Genomic DNA, 10,136 nt, shown 5'->3' with positions numbered 1-10,136 from the left:
CTTGTAACCTCCTGAGAACATTTTCCAGCTTCTTCCTGGATCTGGGACCCACACAGGTCTTGTCTGTGCTGAGCCTGGCTTTACTCAGGGAGGTCCTTGCTTTCATGCCCGCCCTCTGCTCAATACCCCTGCTCCCATCTTCACTGCTGTTTCCTGATATTAAAGCACAGCCAGTGTGGGTTGGTGAGGTTCTCGAAGCAGGGTATTTATGGAAAATAACACCTATTGACATTAGTGTTAAATTGCTGAGTGATCTGTCACACCTGTCATTGGAAAGGGCAATGGTGAATAGAAACTACTCATTGTCATCCCCCCTCGAGTGGTGCCCAGGACACTTGCCATATCTACTATACCTTAGACACACCTCTGGGCTCCGGTTGCCCTTTGGCATTTGAGACAAGAACATTCATGTCTCACACTCACCTCATAGATGGGAACACCAGCCCTGGGGCCATGCAAGGAGGTCTGGGGAGGAGAGAAAGAGGACAACAGGGTCAGTTATGGAAAGAGTTGTTAGGGCAGAGGTCCACTGGAGAAGGTGCTGGGTCCCAGTCTGGAGGGTTATTGTCCTTGACAGCCCAGAGTTCATCCTTCTGGGTCTTCAGGTCACTTCTCATCAGAGTGAAACTTCTGAGCATCAGTCTCCCAGCCTGTCACAATACTCCACCCTCCCTGCTGCAGCTCAATCCCTCACCCTTGTTAACATGGACCACTGACTGCTGCTCCCAGGGCATGCTCTATGATCCTTCTTGGACTCCAGGTCCTCTCTTAAGACAACTGAGTGGACACAGAGTGGGCTCAGGACAGGGTGTGGGGTAGTCCCTATCCTTAGCTCCTGGATAGTGTGTTGTCTAACTCTGTCCTAGCTTTTCTGGAAGGAGTCATGGGTCTGTGCTGTGTGAGCGGTTGGTCAGAACCCCTGCCCAGAGCCTACACATCTGGGACCCCTGGTGAAAGGGTGGGGGAGGGATGGGCTTACCAGGGCATCAGAGCTGGCAGATTGACCTTGACCTGGGGAGCAGAGACAAGGATTCACACTCAGGAGTGTAAAGGAGCTTGAGATCCCTTGGAGGAGGAGGAGCCATGGGTCCTCAGCCCCTAGAGGCCCAGGGAAGAGGGAGCATCTCCTGGAGAGAGAACTTTGAGCCATTTTAGGGGACAAAAGGGAGCAAGTGAGGCCAAGGAGTGGCCCTGGGCCCTGATTCCACAAGTTAGGGCTGACATGGCCACTCCGAAGCCCTCTGTCCTGATGGTTCTGAGCTTCTTTCTCTGAAGCCACAAGCAAAGGTCAGAGGCCCCAGGGGGTAGTGGACAAGAACGGACACTGTGGAGACGTCTCAGGGCACCTAGCTCGTCAAGCTGAATGTGCACTCACCGGGGGTAGATGCTAGGGGCCACTGATGTCCAAGGTCACTCTGGTCACTGGCCCTAGGAAAGGTTAGGTTATTTGTGAGGGTGCAGGGAGAGTCACAGTGTTTGGAGTCAGAACAGAGGTCAAAGAGGAGGACCCCATTTCTAGCAGGAGGTGGAGACCACCTGTCACCATCACTGTGGTTGTAGGAGGGGAAACCCCAAAGTGGGAAGCTGAAGAGGGGCTGTAAGAAGGCATATCTACCCTGCACCCAGAGGAAAAGGATCCTCAAGCAGATGGCAGCCCAGGAGAAAGCTGATCCAGAAGAGACCCAGAATCTAAGAAAGACATTTCTATGGACTTGGTTGGGCAGATTTGAACAAACACTAACTACCTCCTAGTCACCATTGTTGGTTTGTTGTGAATGAACTAGAACTACGCTGAGGTATGGGGCCAAAATTGCCCCTAATTTGTAGATGAAGAGACTGTGAGGACACAGTCTGAGGTCCACGCACAGTAAGAGAGGAGCCCTGATGGAAGGAAAGTGGGAGTTCTTGGGAAAGTGGGGGAGGCATGGAGAGCCAGGCCCAGGACCCAAGGATGGGAACTCCTCCCTTTTGGCCTGGGGTCAGCCCAGGGGCAGGAAGTGAGGTGGGGGAATGTGCCATCGTACCTTCTAGTCCTGGTGAGGAACAGGGCATATCCAAGGGTGACCACCAGAAGCACCCCAAGCAGGACCGCAGTCACGATGCCAGCGATGGTCCCAACACAGAAGGTCCAGTCTCCTTTAGATTCATTATCAGCAACGGACAGAGGTGGGGAGAAGACAGATTCATACAGTATGGCTGTGGAGTTCGCCCCATTGTGATTCAGCCTGCACTGTATCCCTATGAGCAGGTGGCTCTGGCATTTTTCCCAGGTGAAGATGACCTTGGGTGAGAGACCTTCTTTTTGCCAATGCTTATCTTCATCGGTTGTCAATAACAGTGGACCCTCTCCCTGCAGAGACTTTGAGGTCCAGAGCCCTGAACTACACTGCACTTGAAGGAGATACCACCCAGGAGGTCTGAGATTGGGTAGGGTCTGTGGGTCATGTGGGAGCTTCTCCAAGACTGTCCTTTCCCTCAGCAGTTGTTCCTTGACCCAGGTTCTCAGCTCTTGGGCTTTCTAACTCCTCTCCCCAACTATAAGCAGGGATTCCACAGGCACACTACATTACGTAAAATATATTTCATTTGTTTATTATTATCACTTGAATATCCCCTTGTCTATTGGTGCTCATGGTGCTCATGGTGGTGCCATGAGCAGAAATAACACCTGGGGAGACCAGGAGCAAGCATGGTGACCAGTTCAGTGATCAGACTGAGGGTTCACAAGTTGGGGGTCAGTTCCTCTGACTGACAAAAGCCCATGACACCATAAAAGGTAGAGCAGAATCCAACCAATGATCTTGAAAAGTGTGAGGGAATACCAGGGGCTGGCTGGCTTTGGAAGCAGCACCATATTTTCTACTCTTGGTCTTTACTGTCCCTTTTCCCATGGCAGAGGGCAGGTGAGGACCATGTGTATTGTTCCTGAAATACACATGGGCAGTTTTAAGTGCAGAAGGAGTAATTGTTGGAAAGTGAAGGGAGCATGAACTTGGTGAAAATCTGGTCCTTCTGGACCAGTTATGTTTAGCATATCTGTGATATAAATTTGGGGAGATGTTAAATTTCTTCCATATGTAAAAATTGTTATTAATGTACCAAATATATAAGATCCATTGCTGAAAGAATTGTTTCTCTAGAGAACACCTTGTCAGATATGTTGTTACAAAATATTTTTTCCCAATCTGTAGGTTCTCTTTTGACTCTTTTGGAGAAGTTCTTTGGAAGCACATAAACATTTAATTTTTAGAAGGTCCCAATCATCTGGCTTCTCTTCTGCTGTTGGTGCATTTTGAATTATGCTTGGTAGTCTATTTATACCAAATATTAGGGCCCTTAAGTTTGACCCTAAATTTTCCTTGAGAAACTGTATAGTTCTAGGTTTCACATTTAAGTCTTTGATTCATCTGGAGTTCATTTTTGTGTATGGTGTGAGGTACAGATCTTGTTTCATTTTTCTGCAAATGGATCTCCAGTTTTGCCAACACCATTTATTAAACAAACATTCTCTCCCCCATTTAATGGATTTTGGGCCTTATCTAAATGCAAACACCATGAATGGAATAAAAAAGGGGGTGTACACACAGCAAAAAGGTCCTGACCTGTCAAGCCTTATCTTTAAAATAAAATTAACCTCTCCCCACACCCAGATGTCAGAGAGGAATACTCACGGTATACATTGATCCCTCCAGTTATTTTTTCAACCTGAAAACCTTGCTTTATTATTTGTAAGGTGTAGATTCCTGTGTCGTTTTGGGTGACCTTCTGAATCATCAAGGATCCATTGTTGTAGACAGTCTCTCGGCCGCTGTAGGCAGGGCCTGTGCTGGTTGTTTGACCTTGTATGCTATACGTTAAAATACGAAGGCTGGGATCTTTAGCATCACCCCCTTTGTACCAATTGTAACCAATATGATCCTGTGGCACATTGTGGACAAGTAGAAGAACATGGCTCCCTTCAGCCACATTGAGGGGCACTGACTCAATAGCAGCTTGGGCTGAGATGGGCAGACTCCAGGAGAGTAAAAGTGAGACTAGGAGGGAAGAGAGAGAAGTCAATCAGCTTGCTGACGACTGTATTGGGAGGGAAGTTGGGGCCCTTGAGTCTGATCTGAGCAGGTCTCTCTCAGCCCTTGGGCATGGGGTGTGTGTGCTTCCCAAGGTCGGCGGCACTTTAGTGCCTTTGAACCTGTCATTTCCTCTTTTCAAATACTCTCCCTCAGGTGTCTGCCTGGCTGGCTCACTCACTCACTGCCCTCAGGTGCCTGCTCACACTCAGCATCCTTGGAAGCTGCCTTCCCTGATACCTTGTATGGTCAGTAACTACAGCCTCCCAAAATGGCTCTCAGATTCCATCTTGTCTAGCCACGCTCGTAAGAACTACAAGCCATTTCTCTTCTCCCTCACTGTCATGTATCCCCCTGGTTACCCCTGTCAGGTATTAACCACCTTTGCTGTAATGTATTAACTCATCCTTAGACTGTTGTTGTTGTTGTTATGTGCCGTTGAGTCAGACCCAACTCATAGTGACCCCTCCTTGGGTTTCCAAGGCAGTATCACTACAGAAGTAGATTGCCCAATCTTTCTTCCAAGGAGTGGCTGGTGGGTTTGAACCACCAGTGTTCTGGTTAGCAGTCAAGTGCCTTAGGCACTATGCTACCAGAGCTCCTATCCTTAGAATAATATTAAGCAATAAAGCTTGCTAACTGGCAGTGTCTTATCAGAGCACACACAGGTGGTGATCCGGGGCCCCCTCCCAATTGTGACCCAGTGCCACCCAGTCTGAAGTCAGTCATGTGGCCCTCTATTCCCAGTCACATAGCCCTATCCCCAAATCCTCACACTCAGGTATACATATCTCTGCAAAGTGAGAGGGGGTTGGCAGTCATCTTGGATCCACTCCAGCCTGCCACCACTGGATGCTAAATTGCTAGCAATGTTTGTGAGCCTACTTTCTTTTATCTTTTAAATCCTTTCTCTCCTGATTCTCTTTGTTTCTGTTCTGAATAAACATTCATGTCTCTGCCTGCACCTCTGGGGAAGTTTTTCAGACTGTTGTTACCTACTCAGGGGGAAGTTTTAACCTCCTTAGAATATTCCCATAACACACCTCATGGACAGACCCTCTGTCTTCACTTTCCCACCTTTCCCTGTTCTGTGTCTTCCATGGTGGTTATCAACACACCTGATGTCTTACCTAGATCTATTTGCTTGTCTGTCCCGCTCTCCCCTGGATGTGAGCTGTGTAAGGGCAGGGAAATGTCCTGTTCTGTGATGTACCCACAGTGACTAGACAGGCCTGCAAATACCTCAGGGATGAATCAGGGAGGGTTTGCAGGACCTATCCAAGATTTGGTGTTTATCTTCCATTTCTGAGATTGGTACGTAAGAGCAGTGTTTAATGCATCTTGTTAAGGCTTTTCTTAAATGTTACATTGACATAATTTTTATTACTTTCATAAGTAAGTTTTCAAAATTGATTGTTTAGGGATTATTTGGGAAAACATGCAGCAATTGAGGTTTTACTGCCCCTGACAATTCCAGTTCAGTGACATTTCCTGTTGCTCGGCCCTCCTTCCCCTTCTGTGTTTTCTCCACTGGAGTTGCACAGAGAGCTTTCTGTCACCTCTCAGACCCTTACCCTTCCCAGTAGACTCGAGCTGGTGTGTGTTCTCTTACCCTCTCCCATACCAGGGAATTGTCCCCTCTCACCTGTGAGCAGGGCCCCCTGCCAAGCAATATGGCCTCTTCTGGAAGGAGATAATGGAGACTTCATGGGTTGGTCTGTGCTGCTTGCTCTGTGCTTCCCTTGCTAGGGAAGAACTCCGGCTCCACAATCGCTCACAAATGCTGCTGCCCTAGACATGTCAGCTCTGCTGTCCTTCTTCCCTCTGCTCTGAGCCTCCTTCTAGGGTGGGAGCTTCCCCAGGTCATGCGGGTTGGGGACAGGTCTCCCTTAGAACTCCTCTCTCCTCCCCTCCCCTCCCTTTTAATTCTTTCCTCTAAGTTCCTCTTTCCCTTTCCTTCCTGTCTCCATTTAAGTGCTCTGTGTATTGCTGCTGCCTCTGTCTTCACAGGCTCAATCCTCCCCCCAACCCCACCACACCCCAGTTGTTGGGTGAGCACAACAGTTGGGGCCTCAGCCTCCTGGGCTGGGCGTTTCCCTGAGGTCTGGGTCAGGGTGCACTGTCAGCCCTCCCCTGCAGTTCTCTTTCAACTCCATTTTTGGTGTTTCCCCTCAGAGCAAGAGCTCAGGGGCTCTCTCAGGAACTCTGGTCACAGGGGATTTCTCCTGGCTGTACATCAGAATCACCCGTGGGACTTGATAAAGTAGCCAGGTGTCCAGGTGATGCCTCGGCGATGCTGCTTCAGCAGCTGCACAGGTGATGTCGATGGTGCCCAGCTGGGCTGAGGACCAGTGAGCTACGAGGTGGGCAGGCTTCTCACCCTCTGCTGTGCACGGAGATAGTCTGAGCGAAACAAAGCAAACCCACTGCCACTGAGTCGGTTCCAACTCACTGTGCCTCCACAGGACAGAGTAGAACTTCCTCATAGAGTTTCCAAGATACTTTACAGAAGCAGACTGCCTCATCTTTCTCCCACAGAGAAGCTGGTGGGTTTGAACCACTGACTTTTTGGTTAGCAATCAAAGGCCTTAACCACTGTGCCAGCAGAGCTTCTGAGATAGTCTAAAGATGCTGTTAAATGCAGATTCTGACTCTGTGGGTGTGAGGTGGACCTGTGAGTGCATCTGAAAGGCTCTTAGGCAATTGCAAAAAGCACATGGGGGTGGCATCTTCTGACTTCCTCTAACTTCACAAGGGGAGAGAGAATCACTGTCAGCTGCCCAAAGCTGATTCCTATGAGGCCAGACATACTGCCACCCTCCAACCTTTTTACCAGTTCTGACACGAACAGTCCCTCCCATGACACTCTTTACTTCTCTTCTGGGTTCGATAATTTGCTGCAATGGCCACACAGAACTAACAGGCAATATGTACGGTTATGGGTCTATTAGAGAATTAACAGGCTACAATTCAGGTTCAGGACCACACTCAGGATACAATTCTTTGATCAGGACAGTCTCCCCTCTGCTATGCTCTCAGGCATACTTCTCTGGCCCTTGACTTCCTTGACCTGGCCTCTGATCTGCTCAGGCAAGTGTTACAAAGCTCTTTCAGCTCTACTGATAGGTACATCTAAGTACATCCCACTCCACCAGCAAACCTCCTGCCCAAAGGCACTCAGCTTTTTCACTCTGTGGGCTGGCAAGCCCACCACTGTGTCTCGTGCCTCTTGGTTCCTCAATGGGTCATCTCAGCCAGTTGTCTCTGCCATCTGTCTCCCAAGGAGGTCTAGCACAGGGATCTCAGGTCCAAGGATGTGCCCCACTCCACCTCTAGCTCTTCCCTCTTGATGCCAGTGAGATTCTCCTTCTGCCTCTAGGAGGGCTTCTTAGAAGCCTTGCAGAATGACAAAACTGACCAATCCCCACATTAGGGTCCCATACACCTTATTTGCATAACTAAGCCCACAACTGTGTCTTGTACCTTATTTAAATTACTCACAGTCTACCCAGTCCCCTTGGTGGGCCACAAGTACCTTACATTGGCATAGTTACACCCAGTCATCTGGCGGAAGACACAAAGAACATGGCTAGGAGAGCCATAACAAGTAATTCAGTGCACCACAGCAATGCTGATTGTACTGGCCTGTGGACCACACTTTGAATAGCAAGGCTGTCGGGATGCTGTTTGTTCCCTGATAGGACAATCCTCCCACAGCAGCTCTGGCCTCTGTTGTCGCTGGTCTTGGGTCTGTCAGCAACAGAGAGCCCCTGGGATCCCTTAACCCAGGGATGCTTTTCCTCTGTGACTAGAAACTCAGCTAGGCACCCAAGTCCTTCCTGTGTTCTCAGCTGCACTAGGGAGACTTGATTTGCTTCCTGACAGAGAGTCATAGAGATGGCTAAAAGGGTCAAGCTGAGTGGTTATGAGTGAGAGGACCAAGCTTCTATCTCTGGTGTCACCAGCCTGGCCTCTGTTTCAGGAACAGAGATATAGGATCTGGGTGTCCAGGAGGGAGGTATAGTTTCTGGGACATGAAGGGGGAGCTGTGGGCTCCATGTCCTCAGGGAAAGGTTTTTGGGAGATCCTCTGTCTCTAGGGTCTGTTTGGCTAAGCTGTGGCTCAGAATCTGTCCACGTTATCCCCTACCATCTTGGGCAGCCTCGGCCCTCTTCCCAGTTACTTTCCTGTGGCCGTTGGCTTTCTCCATGGGTGAAGCCAAGCAGGGCAGGAGGTGCTGCACAGGGACCCAGCATCCCTGAAAGGAAGGGCAAGACAGAGCTGACACACAGGAGGGACACAGAAGGGTCTGGAGGGACACAGAAGTGTCTGTTGGAACAAAGGATGGAAATCAGGCCCCATCTCCATTTCCTTAGTGCAAAGCCAGGTTCAAGTCTCAGGGGAAATATTTTGTTTCCTGTGTTTCTTTGTCACCTAGAGGGCTCAAGGAGACCTGCAGCCAAAGTTAGGTGTTGCATCAAGGATGCTGACCAGGCTTCAAAGGGTATGTCCTGGCCCTGACCCTGGACAGAGCTGGGCTGAGGGTTAGGCCTGGGTTCTGTTCACTATGTGCCCCAGGCTTCCCTGACTCAAGTGCATGGTGAGCCAGGAGAGAATGTGAGCTGTCCAGAGGACCACTGGTTCCAGTGTCTGGAGGACTGCCCTCCATTGGATGTGCTCTATCCCCCAGGTTTGAAAGGAAGGGCCTGGTAAGTGTCTGAGGCTGTGAGAGTGGGCACTGGGCTGGGAGGCTGGTTCCCCAATGCCTGTATTTTCCTCCATCACTGCACCGGGGCATTGCATCAAGGTCTTCTGTGTCTCCATCTGCCTTCCACTCTCGTCCTCCCCACAGGAGTTAGGCACTGGAGCAGCTCCTACCTGGGACTCCGTAATGCAGTGAGGTCCCTGTCAGGGGAGGAGAGCCCCCGTGAACCCTTAATTCCTTTGATATGGAAGCAAAGGCAGATGCCATACTAGCCTGTCCCCATTCTGCAAGGTGAGTCCCCTCATTCCCAGGAATCCTTGAGGTTGGTGAGATGGTACATCCACAGACTAGGGATTCTTGGTGCCTTGGAATCACACCCTGACTGTTTTGTGGTTCAGGCTGTGGCTGGTGGTAACTATCTTTGGGATCTTGGGTCTAGAGTTTTGTGCAAGTCAGGTCCCTCTGTGAGAAGAGGTAGGACAGAAACCCCAGCCTAGGACCTCCTGGGGGACATGAGCTCACTCACAAGGTAGAGATGGAGGTGGGTGGGTCTAGTCCAGTCTGACTTCTCACTGTTAGGAGACCCCTGTCGTCCCTTCTAACACTATGAAGGGTGAAGGCCCCATCTCCCTGGGCCAGCACCAGGCACTTCCCAGCTTCCTCTAGTGTAGTTGCTCCTGTATCTACACGGAACGTGCTTTGACCATCAGCATGCGAGGTGGTGTGTGGTGTAGTTTTTCCTTCCCCTTAGAGCCCAATGCACTGCCATTGAGTTGATTCTGACTCATAGTGCCTCTATAGGACAGAGTAGAACTGTACCATAGGATTTCCAAAGCTGTAAATCTTTAAGGAAGCCAACTGCCTCATCTTTCTCTCAGGGAGTGCCTGATGGGTTCGAGCTGCCCACATTAAAGCAGTTCAATGCTTTAACCACAATCCCAAAAGAGTTCCTTTCTCCTCCTTATAGAAGTATTTATTGCGTATGTGTTATGTGTTAGGTTCTGGGTTAGGCAATGGAATCCCACAGTGTACAAGAACGATGTATTTGCAACTATAGACATAATTATAATGGAGAGACAGGCTATGAAAGGACAAGTGTCTGATGTATCTGAGCTGGTTTGGAGATGAGTGAGCTGCCCTGGGAAGAGAATTTTTGGCTGAGCCCCGAGCATGAGTGGACGCTATTGAGTGAAGGCAGAGGGTGAGGAGGGGGAGGAGCCTTGTGGAAGGGGAATGGCCTTAAGGGGGCAGAATCTGGATGGAGCTCACAGAGTCCAGTGTTGGGGGAGCTCGAGAGTGAGGAGGACTGTGGACTGACATGACGCTGGTGAGGCTGCCGGGCTGTGGCTATGCTGAGGAGGATC

The sequence above is a fragment of the Orycteropus afer genome, unplaced genomic scaffold (assembly GCF_000298275.1).
Source record: "Orycteropus afer afer isolate SDZICR_OR568_19922 unplaced genomic scaffold, OryAfe1.0 scaffold00099, whole genome shotgun sequence".
NCBI lineage: Eukaryota > Metazoa > Chordata > Mammalia > Tubulidentata > Orycteropodidae > Orycteropus > Orycteropus afer.
Note: the sequence above shows the minus strand (reverse complement) of the source record.